The sequence below is a fragment of the Periplaneta americana genome, chromosome 13 (assembly GCF_040183065.1).
Source record: "Periplaneta americana isolate PAMFEO1 chromosome 13, P.americana_PAMFEO1_priV1, whole genome shotgun sequence".
Classification (NCBI taxonomy): Eukaryota; Metazoa; Arthropoda; class Insecta; order Blattodea; family Blattidae; genus Periplaneta; species Periplaneta americana.
Genome location: NC_091129.1, coordinates 44,455,524 through 44,474,782, shown reverse-complemented (window position 1 = coordinate 44,474,782; position 19,259 = coordinate 44,455,524). Strand labels below are relative to the sequence as shown.

Genomic DNA, 19,259 nt, shown 5'->3' with positions numbered 1-19,259 from the left:
CCTGAAATGAAGGTAATATTCTCCAAATTTTCAGCTCTTAGACCAAGAAATTGCACTTAGCTGGAGTTAGTGGAACTATACTGTCTGTGTTTGTGTCCTTATCAGAATGTAAAACTTATGCCGGAAGCAATTGATTATAGTTTCAGGTCTACGTGGATTTCTAGAAAATTTTTCTTTAGACCTTCCAACTTATCAACATTTCTTGGCTACTATGGTGTGCAATCCTCCTCATATAAATTGCTTGTTCAGGAAATGTACAGAATGTCCTGAACCATTCAAAATAAGAGAGGGTTTAGAGAAATGTTTCGAATAAAACTTCAGTGAATCAGTGACCTACAATCAGTGGATGACGACTGACCGATCAACGCTTGAGACCATAATGAAACCCACAGACAAATTTTTCGACTGTCTCTTGGAGAAACTTGGTGATTTACTGACTCACTCATTTATATCATCTGAACAAAGTAAGTTTCTACGTGATATGAAATCATTTCTACAGCCATGCCAGCTTGTTGTGTTATGCGACTTCGTTGAAAACTATTATTTCGTAATCCAAGATGAAATTCAGTCATATCACAGGACTAATGTGCAGACAACCATTCACACTTTCGTAATATATTATAACGAATCGTCATCCGATACAGTCTCTATTAAAAATCTGGTAATAATTTCACACTGCCCGAAATATGACACTACAGCTGTACATCTCTTTAAAAAATATCTAATGGAGTCATTAAAACAAACATCTGTAATTCACCACAAAAATTATGTATTTCTCCGATGGATTCTCTGGTCAGTATAAAAATATGAAAAAAATTTCCTGAACCTCACATTACATGAAGATTTTGGATTTCCAACAGAATTACATTATTTTTGCATATCACATGGCAAAAGAGCATGCGACGTTGTAGTTGGGACACTTAAAAGGTTTGCGGGTTGTGCTAGTTTGCAGAGACCATCCGATAAACAAACAACTACACCTAGGGAATTGTACGACTGGACAAGGGATCATCTCCCAAACATTAATACCGTTTATGTGACTGAAAAAAGCTATACTGAAGAGGAAAAAATGCTTGCTCTTCGATTTGCAAAATCCACCGCAGTACCTGGAACACAAGTTTCATACAGTCCTGTTGTTTAGGATGGGTATTATACTTGCTAAGCAGTTTTAAAATGCAGCTGAATCAACGCAGCATCCTGTCTGGAAAGATGATCAGGCTATTTAATCTTAGCAATGAAAGGTAAGCATTTCTTACAGAACTTCAGGTTTAACAAAATCCATGTGACAATAATTTATTTGAGGTAATAATTAAAAAAAAAATTCGAATTATGTACTACATGTTAAATTACATAGCGACATTCAAGAATATGATCAAATATAATTAAATACAACGAATGTGTAGGACATAATTATCGCGACTTATACGGTTAGCTTACGCTTGCAGTGACATAATAATTTTTATCTTTGTAACCTATGATGATTCCAAGTTGAAACTTATCAGTTCATTACAGTATATCACTAATTGAGGCGTACTATATATATTTTTTCCTTAAAATAGAACCCCCGCATTTTTAAATATGAATATATGAAAATTGTTTCACCATGTTTTTTTAGTGTAATTGAATACATGCAGAAAACTATATAAGCAATAAAAACTATCACATTTTAAGAATGTATCACCCAATTTTTGTAAATTTATCTGGAGACGTTGTTGAGATATATAATTTTAATTGAAGCGGCGTGCTTACAAAAATATAATTTTTCTTCATGTTTGAAACGCCACTGACAGAAAACGAAAAGCACAGGACATATGAAACTCGGCAGTTTTAGTTAGCGCGGCAGGTAAACAAATCCTCAATTTTGAAAGAAATCTGAGTCGGTCGGGTTGAGCGCCTTGTTGATTTGATATGGAATGACCCTATAGTTTCATGAGAAATGAATGGTCTCTAAATGCCAAAAATCAGAATGAATTAGGAAAATTTCTTTTTAGAATTATGATTATGTGGAAAGAGAAGGTAAAAGCTCTGAGTGAAGTGTGATTATAGATAGTGAATATGTTGTATATAACATAAAACTATGAATAGTGTACAGTAAAATATAAAAAAGTATCATCTTAACTAAGAAAATGGTTGTAATCCTGTTATGAAAGTGAGTGTTTACGATAGAAATAGATTAAATAAAAAATTAATTATGATTTATTTAACGACGCTTGCCGGTGTGTCGGAATTTTGTGCCGCAGGAGCATAGGCGGAGCTATGGGAGGCATGGGGGGGGGGCACTGCACCCCCTAAACTTTTCTGATTTTTTTTGTATTAACGTTAGAAAATATTGAATTCAAAATATCTATTTTGCTTTTGTTTATGATTAAGTTTGTGTGCTTAAATTTATGAATTAATGTCTTCAGATCAAGTGTCTGGACTATAATATTTATTTTAAATTTCTGAATGTATAAGAATTGCTATACCTCATTTGAGGAATGGAAGCACTGTAATTTATATTTTGTAACAGTCTGTACTCATTGTTAGAAGTCTGCAGGTGAGATGTATAAATAACATATGCACAACAATGCAGAAAAAAGAAAAGTGATCCTAGCATAATGTGTAAACTTAAAGACGAGATTAAATAAAATAATTAGTTTACATTTCATATGATATCTTTAGGAAGGTAAGCTTCATATAAAAAAAGTTTCTGTTAGCACTGTTACTGCCCCCGAAAATATCTTTATTGAATGATCACATTCCGATATACTGTGCCACAGTCAAGCTATAACAGGGAGAGGAGGTAAATGATGTCCATGATAACCCCTTTATATTGGGATTCTATGGTTGCGGGTTCGATCCCGACTCAGGTCGATGGTATTTAACATTTAAGTGTGCTTAAATGCGACAGGCTCATGTCAGTAGATTTACTGGCATGTAAAAGAACTCCTGCGCATAGGCGGAGAGAGAACCGTTTCCTTGGGGGGGAGGACACTTAAATGTTAAATACCATCGACCTGAGTCGGGATCGAACCCGCAACCTCGAGCACAGAAGGTCAGCGCTATACCGACTACGCTACCCAGGCCGTCCATAGAAATGTAGACTAGACAGATAGTAATGGGAAGAGTATAAGTAATCGGACACATGAAAGAAAAATGTTAATTGTTTAAATATTCCATAAATGTTCACTATTTTATTTTGTGGTGATGGAAGATTTTGTGGGTAAGTATAAAATCCGCCATAATAAGAGGACCCAAGTCCATCTGGAATAATTCTGAGATATTGAGTCTTAAAATTCCTGGTTCACGCTTAGCAACCTTCACCTTCCATAGGAAATGCTGCCCTCTGTGGAGTAAGAAATGAGTTATGGATTTTGTTTGTTACGGCAATGAATAAATCTAAGTTTTCTTCGTCCGAGATTGTGTTAATCCACAAACTGACCACAGGTGGACTTGGTCCAATCTGGTTGTGAGCCCCTCAGTTATATAGTCGACTGTACGAAAACAGGTCTGAACCTCACAAGTAATACCTATAAGACATCAATCAACTAAGCCAGGAGATAAAGGTGTACGGTAGCCAGTTCCTTTCCTCTTCCATTGCATACATCGCTGACTAATAACATATTATACTAATCAGAATTCAGATCTATACAAACAATTGTTCTTCCTCTGACATATCGTCAAGTGATATGTACTGCTTGATAACAGATGTACATAATTATTAGCCAAAACCTCAATCAAATGCAAGTTTAATTCAAGCTTTACTTACGCGGATTAATAGTATTTATTTAAAATTTGAAACATGTTAAACAGTTACTTTTTATAATCATGTTGTCATATTTGTAATCAATGCATGATTACAAATTGTATTGCATTTAAACCGCCATGACCGTGCTTTCGGAATGATGAAATGATAAAGAAAGAAATAAATAAATAAATAAATAAATAAATAAATAAATAAATAAATAAATAAATAAATAGGTAGGTAAGTAGGTAAGTAAGTAAATAAGTAAATAAATAAATAAGTAAATAGATTGATAGATAGATAGATAGATAGATAGATAGATAGATAGATAGATAGATAGATAGATAGATAGATAGATAGATAGATAGATAGATAGATAGATAGATAGATAGATAGATAGATAGATAGATAGATAGATAGATAGATAGATAGATAGATAGATAGATAGATAGATAGATAGATAGATAGATAGATAGATAGATAGATAGATAGATAGATAGATAGATAGATAGATGACAGACAACAAACAAACTAGCTAATAAGTGAGTCAATAAATAAGCAAACCAGTCAGTCTAGTTTCGGAGTAGGAATACAGGATACGACTATTTCGGTATTCCTTGGGATGAGATAGTGGATGCTGCAGTCAGAGTCGCTGGTCTCAACCGCATTGAAATGTAGCATGATAGATGACAAGACGTAATAAAGGATTCCTTCTGTAGCAATAGTAGGAGGAGTGATCTGCACGGAGGTCCATCAAGTATGTAGATTGAAGAATACTGACCACTAATGAGCGTTACGTATGTGACGCTCTAGATAGTGATTTAATTGTGTCGGTCCGTTCCGACAAATTTTAAGAATTACAGGTCAACAGAATAATAAATTCTGACACTTATTTATTCTTCAAACCACATATATCTGGAGTTAGTAGGCTGCTTGGTATTTTATTTTAATATATTGTTCAGACTTTCATATTGTAATGTTTTATTTCGTAAAATTTCGGAAATTTGACATCTGGTGGATCTCTTACGAATGTGATATTTTTTATTGAGATTTTAGTATTTTGTGGGCATAAAATTTGTCAGTTTTGCTATATATGAACTACATTTGGAAGAAATTTCATATTGTTATCTAATTTTACATACAATAATGTTTTAATAACTGACTTATCGGAAAATCAAACATGAATTGTAAACTAATTTTACATATTCAAACATATTATTTATTAAGTACAAAAGCTGAATTTCTTACACACTTTAAAGACATGTTATAAACTTCGTATTCTTTTGGGTATACTCTCCTTTAAATATGATCGTTAATAATCAATTATTGTTTCTGCCTTCTTTTCACAACAATTTCAATTTTTGTTGAAAATTGTAATTTGTAATTGTTTTTAAATAATGTTTTATACATACGAGTATAACAACATGAGTGAAAGGGAAAAGCTAGCCTTCACAGTTAACCTGTATTTGACAAATCTAATTATATCATAATTCTTTATTTAAAGAAGAGATAAGTTTTTTAACATGAGTAAATTAATAACAGTTTGAAAGTGAAACATATAAATTATGCATACACATATTTATAAGAGTTATAAACACATATTTTAATTGAAATTGTTTAATATAAAACTGTAAAAATTATTAAGAATACAAATTTCATCGATAAATATAAATCGACATTTGTTATACAGCTACAGTAAACTTGATTCAATTTATAGTACTTAATTTTTATTTTACTACTGACTTTTTAAATCGAAAATTTATTTTGAATATGTGAAACCGAAATTTACGCCACATGGTATAGAGTTTCATTAACATTAGGTACTTACGTTCTTCTGTACTATGCATGTTAGTTTCATATTAAAACCATATTAACGATGTAATTACTTAACTAATTTGGTGAAATTTATACGTAAATGCTAGAATGAATGTAATTAGTTCTTGACTATTTCACTTTCACTTCTTTTCAAAATGATGTGTATGAAAGGAGATGTTGCTATTAAATTTTTAATTTTTCGACCATTATACATTGTCACAACTCCCTTTCTCATTGCCTGTTAGTGTTACTCTATAATTTTGTTTTATGATTTATTTCAAGTCCGCATCTAGCATTTTAAGGGGAAGTCAAAATTCGTTGTGTAATTTGTAAATTTCACATGAAAAATTAGGCACCACGTAAGAAAAAGAAAACTTTAGAAGTCTGTGAAAATTAAAGTAACAATCTTTCAATGTGATTCAACTTTGAAGAAATATTCGTAACTTCTTCTTTCTTGTGAACAAATTTTTGCAAAAATACTTGGTGTTGTATTAAGTTTAATCTAATTAATATATTTTTGTGAGCATAATAGTCATATCTCCTCTTCATTGTTTATTGATTGCTTCGTTAAAGATAGCATGTTTTAATTTTACTCTACCTGTATTTCTACACAATTTTCTGATACACACAAAATAATATTCGTATTGTTTTCTTCAGCATTGTGTTCCGATTCTTCTATACCATTGCACTTATCAGTACTACATTGTGCAGTTTGTGTTGAATTGCTATCTCCTTCGGTATTGTTATGACGAACTTGTAAGAACATTGTTTTATCAGGCGGTCCAAGAGTTATTTTCCACAAAATTGGCATACCAATAATTCTCTTCCTTCGATTCTTTATACTGTTATCACGGAGGAATGTCAACACCCTTACAAACTTATGTACCAAGAGACCAATAATTCCGTCGTCCTGCAATATTTTTGGAGTAAGAGCGACGTCAGATAAATATGATAAAAATCCAGCGACAGCTCTTTTAATAACATTATGTGGAGCGTAGTAAGCTATATAGTTACCAGGTACTTGTAACAAGTGGTACACTCTTCGTATAATTGGTTTATTTCGAATATGTTGCTCTATTATAAGGCGCTTTTTCCTTGTTATTCTGCTATAAAGTGTATTTGTTCCGAGTTTTCGTACTCGGTCACTTAAGTTTGACAATTTTCCTGAAACACTTTCAGATATTTTACGAACAACTTTTCCAATCGGGCCTAATTTTGGTGCTTTAGTTGTTCTCTCCATATTTATATTTAATTGCGCAAGGTGTAGTAATTCCGCTAAGTATATTGCGAGTAGAAATTGACTAACTACTTGGAACAACGCCCTCAAACCTATATTATATCCGATTTCATTTGGAAAATATTCGGTAGATGTAGTGCTGCTGCCAATGGAGAGAGTTGAACTGACTTCTTGTGACGTTGTGGTGCTTTGAGATGTGACTCCTGTAATTAGAATGAATTAGAATTAACTAGTTTTGAAATCATAGTGACGAGGTATAACAAATGTAAAATATCATGTTCACACAATAAAAGAAAGACAGCATCCTTATTTAAGGTAATTATGTTATTAGCTCTAATTCAGAAGGAAATATTTGATTTATAGAATTTATCAAAATATTTTGAAATAACAGGACTACTAAAACCGAAAAAACAATATTTGTACTTTTGAAATGCAATCAAATAGGAAGTAAGTATTGTAAGCAATTATTGAATTTTTTTATTTTAATTATATGGGCTGTGATGTTTTGTAAGAAAATTACAAAGCTGCTGATACGAAAGTTAAAAATCACACAAAGGTTGTACTGTACTATACAGGATGTAAACGATATAAACTGCAAAATAAATACTGATAGTAGAGCATAAATAGCTCAAGAAAAAAAGTCAAATAATGTTTCTCTGTAACTGAGGAGTTTGCGTTCAAAAACACGTTTGTCCACTCGAAAACAAAAATGAGTTAGCTATGAGAATGTGAGATTAAATGGGATTTGCAACATCAGGAATAACTTTGGTGATCATAACTCTGTTATGGCCACGTGAATCAACGTCGATTAAAATGTAGTAACCATGGCTTACCAAGTCACGGTTAAAAATTAACCGTGGTTAAAATATAATTTCTGTGCACCATTCATAAACACCTGTCACTTAAACATGTTAGCTGACACCTCATTTGTCCACACCTGTGGAGTAACGGTTAGAGCGTCTAGCCGCGAAACCAGATGGCCCGGGTTCGATTCCCGGTCTGGGCAAGTTACCTGCTTGAGGTTTTTTCCGGGGTTTTCCCTCAATCCAATATGATTGGACCCCGGACCCATTTCACCGGCATTATCACCTTCATCTCATTCAGACGCTAAATAACTTAAGCTGTTGATAAAGCGTCGTAAAATAACCTAATAAAAATAAAAGGACACCTCATTTAACCAGGATAAAGTCTGTGTTGGTATACTGTTTCTACAAAGTGACCAAAAGGAAAGCATCCATACCTCTGCAAAGATAACAGTGTACGTTCAAAACCGACTGCGCTTACTCAGTTCTACATCGAAATGAAAGTAACATATATTTTCGCGTTGCATTTGTTTTTCAGTGCTGTTAGGTTAGAATCGTACAAAATGGAAAATTAAAAGCTAAAGTGATTATGTGGGTTTGAGGTATTGATAGATTCCATTACTAGATTTAAATATGAAGAATCCTCAATATGTTATATTAAAATTGAATATTCATATAAAGGAAACGGATAAAGAAGATTAGTAGAAACGTGTGTACAATCCAGGGACCCAATTATACAGGGGAAGTATGCAATATCCTAAGATCCATCCATAACTTCTTTTCGTTCAGCCTGCGACTTAGGAAAAGGAATACTCCAGTTATCACCAATAAAATACTGAAAATACCAGTTGCATATAATCGTAATGTAAACAGCCTATTCAAGGAAGAAATATGAGTATTTATGTATTATTCTAAGTGATCCATTTGTTGCAGCAGAAATGACACGATAGATTTTGATGAACGAAATACCTTTTGAAATTTTCTGTCACCTAATTCCTCGTAAGAATTCTCTTTCCACTAATAAAACTTCACGCTCACCATAATCTCTGTCCAAGTACAACACTAATCGTCTTTGAAATAATCAGCTGTAGATCTGTCCGCATTTTGTTTTACCAGACTTTTTAATCACAGGTTATCTCCTTTAACCTCTCGAATATGGCTAGTTAGAGATTACCGTGGTTAATCTCCTGTTAAATTCCCAACCGAGGTCGATGCATCATAAAGATTCTTAACCAGGAGTTTGGTGGAAATTTTAACCGATGGTTACACTAACCGACGTTGACACACGCGTCCACTAGCTTCACAATGTTAGACTAGAGAAATATGGTATTTCTTTCATAACTCGTTATGCCCTGTACTTTATTGTTTTAAAAACTTTGTTACTTCAATTTCGGTTACAACACACTGGCTTCGTGAAATTCAATGAAGATTGTTGCCGTGGCTTATTCACCAGCGGACCGTGTCTTTGAGCGAGTTGAGAAACTATTAAGAAAATAAAGTACTATTCTCTCTCCTTAGACATTCAGAGAAATCTGCAAAACAATTTGGAGAGCTGAAAATCATTGGAGATGTTTGGAAATTGTGAAGCCGTTGCATATCCTACAAAAAGTAGCAGATATAAGAGAAATGAGAAGAATGTTTACTAAAAAGGACAAATCATGAGGCCATAGAGTGGTCAAGGTAATAAAGGAGCCTTATTACAGAGTGGATGAACCATCCAAATTGTGGAGAAATATAATGAAACGAGGTAGTTTCTTCAAAGAAAGAAGACTACAAGAGTTACCACTCCAACATCCTTTTTCTCAGGAAAAGAAAAATAATGTACTAAAGCATCTGCAAAGTTTCGAAGGAGAAAATTGGCAAGAAAATGAAGCATTAGGTTTTGGACAGCACAAACCAATATTGCTTGCTACTGGAGATGATAATATTGTACGGGAAAATGGTAAAAGGTATTGTGGTTGTGAGGAGGATTATATTAGACTCAATCTGTAAAAATGTGATTATTATTTTGATTTGTTGAAAACAAGTATATTTAAATTGAAAATGCTGATATTTCTTGTAGATCATTTTCCATACATGATTATTATGTTATAACCAGGGAAAGGGATTTTGAGTATTATAAAGAATGGTGAAACGTAGTATAGATATTCGTAGCTTAGTGACTGTCAAGCGAGCTGCGTCACAGAGCATGGACGAGTACAGTTCACTTCATACAAACTTACAAGCAACGTGCTGTAAACGTATTTCAGAATAAACAATTGTTATAGTTTAATGACATTATAGTGGCCTACATACATAATCTGCATTTCATTTTGAACTAGGTCTACATGGGTTTTTCTTGGCAACGCACAAGACACCAATAAACAACATTACACGTATACATAATTAAATATAAATCTCTGCGTCCTCGCGTGTCAGTGGAAATATTGATGGCTGATAGACAGTTGTCTTCTGCATGGAATTCGCCTCTGAATATGTGTGTTTTTCTGTCAGGAGCGTGTTAAATTAAAACCTTTACTTACAATATCATGAAATATAATAACATGTATACAACGTATATTGCAGTATTTACAATATATTCAATATACTACAATGTTTATGACATAGCCTAATACAGTAGGCCTATCATTAAATGTTGAACAAAATGTAGAAGCAAACGAAATGACATTTTTATTTAATGCTATGTTTTGTTGATGAAACAATTATTCCTGCTGTGCCTTGTTATAATAGATTGTAAATATTTTCAAATTTTCAAAATACAACTTTGCTCTGTTGCAAGGAAGGGAATTTTTTAACATCTGCAAAGACAATGGGAGAGTACTTGAAACAAGATACGTCAATTAAATTTACATGAGGACTCACATCATTGGGACACGTGTTTGTTAGTGCAGCTGAAATCCGACTAAGAAAACTGTACCCATCATTTTTAATCAAAACTCTGTTCATTTTTTCACCAACACGTTTTCCTACTTCACCTTCTACTGCATTCAGTTTATTTACAATAGTACTCATAATATTTATTTGCTCAACTAGTTCTACTCCTGACTCTTCTAATCGAATAATGGCATTCGGTAAATATAAAAAATTTGGCTTAATATCCATGACTTCTTTTTCGATTGTTCTATCATTTAGCAGTTCCTGGCGTATTTGAATCGCAGCCGCGTCATCGGGATCGAAAGCCTGGACCACTTTCTTCACGGATTGGAGGTAATATGCGTAATAATTGCAAGCTTCTAACCATGATCCCCATTTCTTAAGAATTGGACATGGGGGAAGCGACAATTTAGGGAACTGTTTCCTGAATTTTGATACTCGATCTGGAGCTTTTACAAATATAGTCTTTCAATTTTGTATTGTTAGTTGGTTTCACTTTCGGCATTGTACCCGCACTTCACTACTCTGAACTGCAAACCTGCATGTTGACGTTCTTATGCGACAACTGTCCCGTTCACCTGTTGTTGACGTGCAGAGAGCTGCAGTATGTCATGGAGGGGAGGACTTGGTATAAAGGGTTGTAAACAAATAGCTGTGTAGATGCCAATACTAGCTTTTACTGCTCCAAATTCCGTTCCCTAGTTATAACATATTTTAATTATTACAGTAGTGTAGTGTTTGTAAAATGTTATTTTCTTCAAAACTTTGTTTGTCAATTGTTCTGTTATTCAAAACTTTGTTTGTCCAGAGTTTATTTTCAAAACATTGCGAATTCAGAATATTTTAATTTGTAAGGCATAAAGTATTGGAAGGGGATTTTTGAGTTTAAGACCATTGTTCATTGAGTGCTTAATCAGGTTACTGGTAAGATAAAACCTTTCATGACATATGTTGTTTAAATGCCAAGTTTTTTTTTATTTTTCTCCACTTCATCTTTCATGGACAAACTTGATTTTGAACGCAAGCTCCTCGTACTGTCAAGGTTTTCCTAGAAAAAATGTGATGCTTAAGTCTAACGTTTTTGAAGAAGGGAATAGGCACTCATTATTTATTTTGACCGCTCAAGTACTCGTTTGTTATTTGTTCTGTATTGGTATGTGTTGAACGCAAGGTCATTGGCAATGATATTCACGTTCAGTCGAAATGTAAACAAATAATTAGATTACTGTCACTCTTGAAACATGACATTTTACAAAATTAAAATAAAATTAAAAGAAATAATTAAATTTCACTAGACCTTCTGTTAAGATCGATATGTACTATTTATATAATTTTGGCAATTTGTATCGTTTCCATTTTGTCTGCCTAGTTTAGTTTGAGAAATCTTCTAGGTCAGAAATACAGGATAGACTAATACTTCCTATCCTACTGCTTTAAGGAGTGGTAGATCCCCTGTATTAACAGAAGAGAAGCTTTTAGATATCTCTGATAGGATGTTTAAATTGCAACAAAATGATTGGGAAAACTCGCTCAACAAACGTTTCGTATCCTACGGCACTTAAGAGTTAGGTATAGCTTACAGCAGTAACATTTTTAGAAATATTCAACATTTGTTTCCTCCATTACTGTATCTTGTACAATAATGAAAATTGGTGTGTGTAAAACACTGTCCTTTTGCTATATGAAAAAAATATTTTTATGATTTTAAAAATTATTATTATTTTTTCCAAAATTCATAATGATGGTAGTTCACTGTGCAGTGATGAAGCGTTTCCCTCATAATTCATAAACTTGTTAACTTTTTCATATTCTCTCTTTAATTTTATTGCTGAAAGTCATGTTTACAATATCATGCTCTTTCAACTACATTTCTTAATAAATAATATTTTTTTTTGTGTTAGAAGAAAATACTGGTATTCGACAATTTTTTAAAATGAATTTATTTTTTCTCAGGCAATCTATCAAAGATAGAGAAGTGATCTTGCGTCTTTTTGTAGATATGATATGCATAAATATACATAAAAAATGTCATTACAGAATGTTGAACAGTTTTGAGTTATGTGAGAAACGCTTCATCACTGCACAGTGAAATGAGTTTTGAAAAAAAAAATGTAAATGATTTTTTTAATCGTAAAAATATTTTTCGTATAGCAGAATGACAGTGTTTTACACTGTAGAACCTCGATTATCCGTCATCCTATTAACCGATTGGTGGATTATCCGACTGTCTTTCTCTTTTTTTTTTTTTTGCAGAAAAATACGAAGTACAACTGTCTTTCTCTTTTTTTTTTGCAGAAAAATACGAAGTACAGTATTTATATTAGTAGGGTCTACGCTTTTTTTCTACAGAAGGTAATTACTAGTCTTTACAGTTACATAGTATGTAGTAGGAATGCTACCATTACTGGCAGTAGAAACACTTTTAGGAGGAGGTGTTTTTCAAAACTCGTAAAATAGTCACTATCACCTTTGAAAGAAATGACTTCAAGAACGTCCACACAATTGAAATTGTGCATAATTTGATAATTATGTGCAAAATATCAAAAGAAAACGTGTTAGCGGTTTGGGAAAGGAAAAAACCGTGGGTTATCTTGCATAAGAATATGAGATTAGCGGTAGAAATGTGCGTGATTTAGTAAAATGAAACAAGAGTAAAGTGTTACGTATTACTGTATTTCACTGTTTTTATGTTTTCATTAGTTATAACGAGCATATTTTAATATAGTGTAGTGTGTAGTATGGAGACACCAGTGGTTGCAGTACAGTAGGAGTTTCAAATTACAAAACTGTTATGCTCTTAATCCATGAAAATATTTTATAGTACGGATTATCCAACCTTTTCGATTAACCGTTCAATCCACCGCCTTTATAACTACGGATAATAGAAGTTCTACTGTACTAATTTTCAGATACAATAATGAAGGAAAAAAATATTGAATATTTCCAAAATTTTACTACTGTAAGCTATTCCTAACCCTTTAAATCAGTGAAACAAAAACTTAATTTTTATCTCTATAAAGTGACGGAGTAGGCCTACTCCCTGTTATTTTCCGACGATCGGGTTATAATATCGCACAACAGAAAAGATCCAGTATATGTAGTAGAAAACTGTATGAGACGCATTACGCAAATGGTTTGAGGATAAATACAAAGAGGAGTATGTTTAGTGATTAGTGGGATAGAGAGCACATGGACATGGTTTGTGGATCACCTCAAATGTTTTGGTTCTATTATTAATAACCTGGTAGATATAGGACCACATCCTTCAAGCAAGAGGTGCAATTCGAGCAATTAATGGTGTCCTTTGAAATTGGGAAATCCACCAGGAGGAGGAGAAGGGTAGGCGCTATCTGGAAGGCAAAAACGAAAGCTATGTTCAGTAGAAATTGATGGATTGCAGAGGATTTGCCGAGTTTTGTAGAGTTCAACGAATTCGAAATGATGTAACAAGAAAAAACATGAACCAAAAGAAATTGGTAGCAGAAAGATTGGTACGGTCACATTCAAAGGATGCCAGAAGAGAGATGGCTAAAGGAGATATTATCATGGTCACGGCAAGAACGCAGGAAAAGACAAAGACCAGGCATCAGCTGGAGAGGAGGATTTGCCATGGCAATGCAAGAGCGGAACCTTGACGAGGGCAAATGGAGTGAGAAAAGACTCTGATATTAAACAATAAAAGACAACCTTTGACAATGAGAGAAACTTTTAAAGTAAACGGTACAAAGTGACGATGGCTGCATAAATTGTAACTTGCCGAACACAAGAAGCCAATTCATTTTTGTAAAAGGTTTCAAAGAATGAGTCGGCACCGTGACGTTGAAGTGTCGGTTAAAACATTTTTACATATAAAACCAGGTTTCATGTCTTGGGTTACGTTAATTCCGAAAATACCAGAATTTGGTCACCTGTAAACCGCATGCATTGAAACAACAGGATTTTGTAATCATTCATGAATATTGTTGTTTGCACTGAATGCTAACACAGAACCAGGAACACCACTACATTCCTCTTATCTAGTGCGCTCTCGTTTATTTCATTGCAATGGCGCGACTTAAGGTTCAGAGTATATATGGCGACATAAAGCCGAGGATTCGCCATGGAATTACTTGACATTCACTTACTCATGGAGAAATTCTCGGAGGAAGTCAAGCGGGAATGGAACGCACACGGAGGAGCTCCGGATCAGTAGGTAAACACTACGCTACAGCCTGAGATACGCCGGTGGCTAATGGAGCCATGAGAAATAATCTTTAATTCGACTGGGAGGCTCATAAGTTTTTCAGAAAATATTTTAAATATACAATTAGAAAAACAAAGAAGGAAGTCTGAAGAAACTAATGCGAGAAGATCCTGTAGATAGATGGATTTATTGAGTAATATTATACATACAGATTTTATATTATCATAATTTTCCCTAAAATCCAATGCACAGGTCTTCTGATAGTACGTGCTTTGTACCCGACACAAGTCCTCCTTTGTAGGTTTCATCCCCCCCACCTATGATTACATGCAACTACTCTCTAAAAGAACACACATATTAAAATAGAAATGGCACAATAAAACCCATTATATAATATATCCTAACCTAAAGACATAAAAGTGTACAGTTGCGTGAATACTATTATCCCTTCCTCAGTTCGCGTCACAAACTTCAACAGCTAAAGTTCTACTCTTTCTCGCCTTCAAGAGGAACAATCCAGTCTTTTGTTCCCATTCTCTACTCCCCATGAGGTTAAGACATGCAAGCGAACTCCTATTCTGACTTAGCATCGAGGGTGGTAGATATTTTCTCCGTACATGTTCCAATTCGACACACTGGAATGAAATATGATTATAGGAGTCCTTTTCTTTTCAAAGCGAACAAAGACTCTCTTCTTCTTTGTTGACAATTTTATTACCCTTCCATGCCCTTAATCTTAGCCACGCTAAACCTGCTCTGCTGTCTTTGTTACAAGTGTTTATGTAGTCACACCTCCCCCAGTTAAGCATGAGATCTGATTGTAAATGTAGTGAGGACTTTTCCGAACATTGGAGCTCAATCTCTTGCCTCTCGATATCAATTAAACGCATCTTCACATTACGCCATACATTCCTCCTGTTATTCTCTCCTTTCTCCCATACCCATCCCGTTCCTATATGATGCAGCCCTCTTTGCAGTGAGAAGATCCTGTAACAAAACTGCCTAAAGTCCTTTCTAAAGATCCGTTCGCAAGAATGGGACCTATATCTATTCCCAATGATAAGTCACCACTAAAACAGAAGAAACGTTAAGACATCTGATGAAAGAGCATACCTCTAGTCATCAGGTTAAACAAAATATGTATGAGAAGAACGACTTGTGGACTTCAAAACAACCTCTGAAGTTGTGTCTTTTGAAGGGGTTAATTGGTCAATTCGTAGCTTTTTACTCTTTAAATCACCAGGACATATGTTATATATCCTGCTCTTCTACAATAGGAGCTGAATGTAATCATTAAACCGATTATATGAATATTTACATATATTTGTGTTTTTGTTGCTGTTCTTGTTGTTTTAGGCTGTGGTAGTGATGTTGGTGACGAAGTGTAGTTAATTATTATAAATATGATGATAATTATAATTATAACGATGACAATATCGTAACAGTACACAGAGAAAGTAAAATTTTGCCACAAATAAAAAAAGTAGTGAACAGATTTTATGTGAAGTATCAGAAAATTTTCATAACTTTTAAATTAAATTTACCAATGTTGACATACATAAAATTGCAGCGATTCAGACGCAAAATATAACAAAATGACTACAGTAGTCCAAAACAATGTAGATATAGACTACATTACATATAATTTTGAAAATACATTTTTTAACATTGTGATAATTCATAATACTCGTATTATTGAAATATTCATTCTGCACTAGCTTGTAATTCTAATTATCTTGGTCTTACTAAGGTGACTTCTTATGTCCACTGAGAAACCGAACCGTATATCCGTTTTTTATTCCGTAGTTCTATAACTGGGTTCCCTGTTAACTTCATAAATAAAGCTGTCTCTTCACGCAACTAGAAAAATCGATCGAAGTGTCATCCTGAATAGAATATACGTATATAAATACATTTTCATATTACATTACTTTTACTATAACATAATAATTATGCAACTAATGTCGTTTAGAAAACAATACCCTATCTGCAGGTCGCTGGAACAAATATTTCAATACACATGTGAATGAAATTAACGTTGAAATTCATATGCAACAAAAATGTGTATTCCATTTAAAACAGAACATTTAAGTATTTTCAATGAAAAATAAAATATGACTATATAATTCCACGAAATATTTTTCTGATTTAACTGTGATAGCTACTATCCGGAAGTATGTAAAATCAGTAATTTTATTAATGCTTTGAATACTATACAAATTCAAAATTCTGAATTAACGTTTTAACCTTCCGTAGGTTTTATATCGACAGAAAGAAAATATGAAGTAATGTTTATGATTTTTTGGCAGGGTTTCCTGGATCATATCATTTACTTTTATATTTATAGGCAGATAGATGCACATTTTAGCTTTGGAAGAAATTGTGTTCTGCTAATAGTAATAATAATTTACCGATTCTGTTTTTATGAACTATTTTAATAACTAATTCCTAAGAAATATTTTTCTACATTATAATTTAACAATTACTTAGTGCCTACAATTATTAACATCTTCTTTAGATCTATCGTCCACCGCTGTGGAGAAACGGTTAGTATGTCTGACAGTGAAACGAGCGAGCCCGGGTTCATATCCTGGTTGGGATATTTATCTGGTTGAGGTTTTTTCGGCGTTTTCCCTGAGCACATTAATAGCAAATGCTGGGAAACTTTGGGCGCTGGACTCTGGACTCATTTCGCTGGTATTATCACTTCCATTTCGCTCTGATGCTAGATAACCATCTTAATTGACAAAGCGTCGTAAAATAAACTAATTAAAAGTATCTTCTATCTCTTCTAAGCGCTCTTCTCCTTCATATTTCTGATATTCACTTACATGACAAGCAGTGTGATGTCGTTGCAATTATATTTCTTTATCTATTAAGCACTTTATAGGAATTAAGCATTTTGCAATTCCATCCCTTTCAGTAATCATAAACATCTCTTCCTACTCAAAATTTAAAACTGTAGATTTCGGTGACCTTTGTTTGGAACATTTTGCACTCATTTCTGTCATAGTTGTTGCATTAACTAGAATTAATGTTGTCCACACCTGTGGAGTAACGGTTAGCGCGTCTAGCCGCGAAACCAGGTGGCCCGGGTTCGATTCCCGGTCGGGGCAAGTTACCTGGTTGAGGTTTTTTCCGGGGTTTTCCCTCAACTCAATATGAGCAAATTCTGGGTAACTTTCGGTGTTGGACCCCGGATTCATTTCACTGGCATTATCACCTTCATCTCATTCAGACGCTAAATAACCTAAGATGTTGATAAAGCGTCGTAAAATAACCTACTAAAATAAAAAAAAGAATTAATGTTATTATAGCTATTAAATAATATTTATTAGATAATGAATAGAAATTACTAGTACAAACGCTCCTAGACCAGCCAACATTATACTTCTGCTGGTTTACATTATTTCTCTACTACGTAACCTCCCTCCCTTTGCCCGCTCACTGCTGTCTAAAGCTAGAGGAAACGTGCCTGCTTCCTAGAATCGTGTTATCTGACGATGACTGATCTAGGACATCATTCACTCAAAGATTATAATTCAAATGAACACCATTTTGAGCAGGACATGTAAATGTTCTGTTTTAGGAGAAGTATCAAAGTGCTACTAAGTGCCATTTTACTTCGAACTTGCAGTAAGTACGCACACAAACATCTTCCAATCAGTATTCTTCTTAGCATTTCCTATTATTCCAAAATTCTGGTCACATTCCCTAAATGAGTTACAGAAATTATGAATTCGTGATTTGATGTTACGGATAACATAGAGCCAGAATTTGAGAATAAAGTGACTCTTCTTTTGTCCTCCAGCATTGTTGCTAAATGCAGTCATGAAAATGACATTGCTTGGCAAGGACGTAAAGAATTTGAGCAGACAGGAAGCAAATTTCTTTGCACCCTCTTTTAGCATGACTTTAATTTCACACAAACGCAGGTGCATTTTCATCTTTAAGTCTATAAATGCTGATCACAATAAATTCTGTAACAGTTCGAAAGTGACATTGAGTTCTTTTTTGTAATTCAAAACAGACTGCAATGATGTAACGTCCTAATAGAAAGAAATGGAGCACAGTGAATATAACTACAACATATCCCTTGTGCTCCAAACCAAAAAAACTGACTGACGAAGTAGTTTTTTTTACAACTCTATAATGCAGCATATGCTTGCGTAATACACATAGCTTTTGTGCACTGAATAAAGGGGAACTTTAGCTTCACTCTCTTACATATTACTCAAATATTTTGAAAATTCCACTTATAGGCCTACCTCTTGAGCTTTTACCCCTGAAATAAATGCTTCAAAATCATTTTGTCGACTTGAATCACATATTTAAATAATTTGACGTTACATCCTTTTTCCAGGAAGGCCTACATTTTCAGAAAAATATGTGAGGAATGTGTGAATGTAGAAGCGTACCCAATTTCAACAATTGATATTCTGGAGACGTATCAGAAGATGATTACGAAGGAGATCTGATGCAGGATGTTGATGCTAGAATTAGTGTCATAACTGCACACATCGTTAGTTTTTACACAACATAATCTGCTTTAATAAACAAAATACATTACTCATTCTTGTCTTAGAGTGTGATTTTTATGGACACAACAAAATAATGTTGTTA

The 19,259-nt window shown here is 33.8% G+C and overlaps 1 long non-coding RNA gene across 1 annotated transcript in view; it reads right to left on the bottom strand.

The window, feature by feature from the left end:
* Window positions 1–4,688: 4,688 nt before the first annotated feature.
* Window positions 4,689–19,259, bottom strand: part of LOC138711835 (uncharacterized) — a 28,276-nt gene continuing 13,705 nt past the window's right edge. Inside the window, exon 2 of the long non-coding RNA XR_011335489.1 lies at window positions 4,689–6,979. This is a non-coding gene — a long non-coding RNA (uncharacterized lncRNA). The remainder of the gene's footprint in view (window positions 6,980–19,259) is intronic.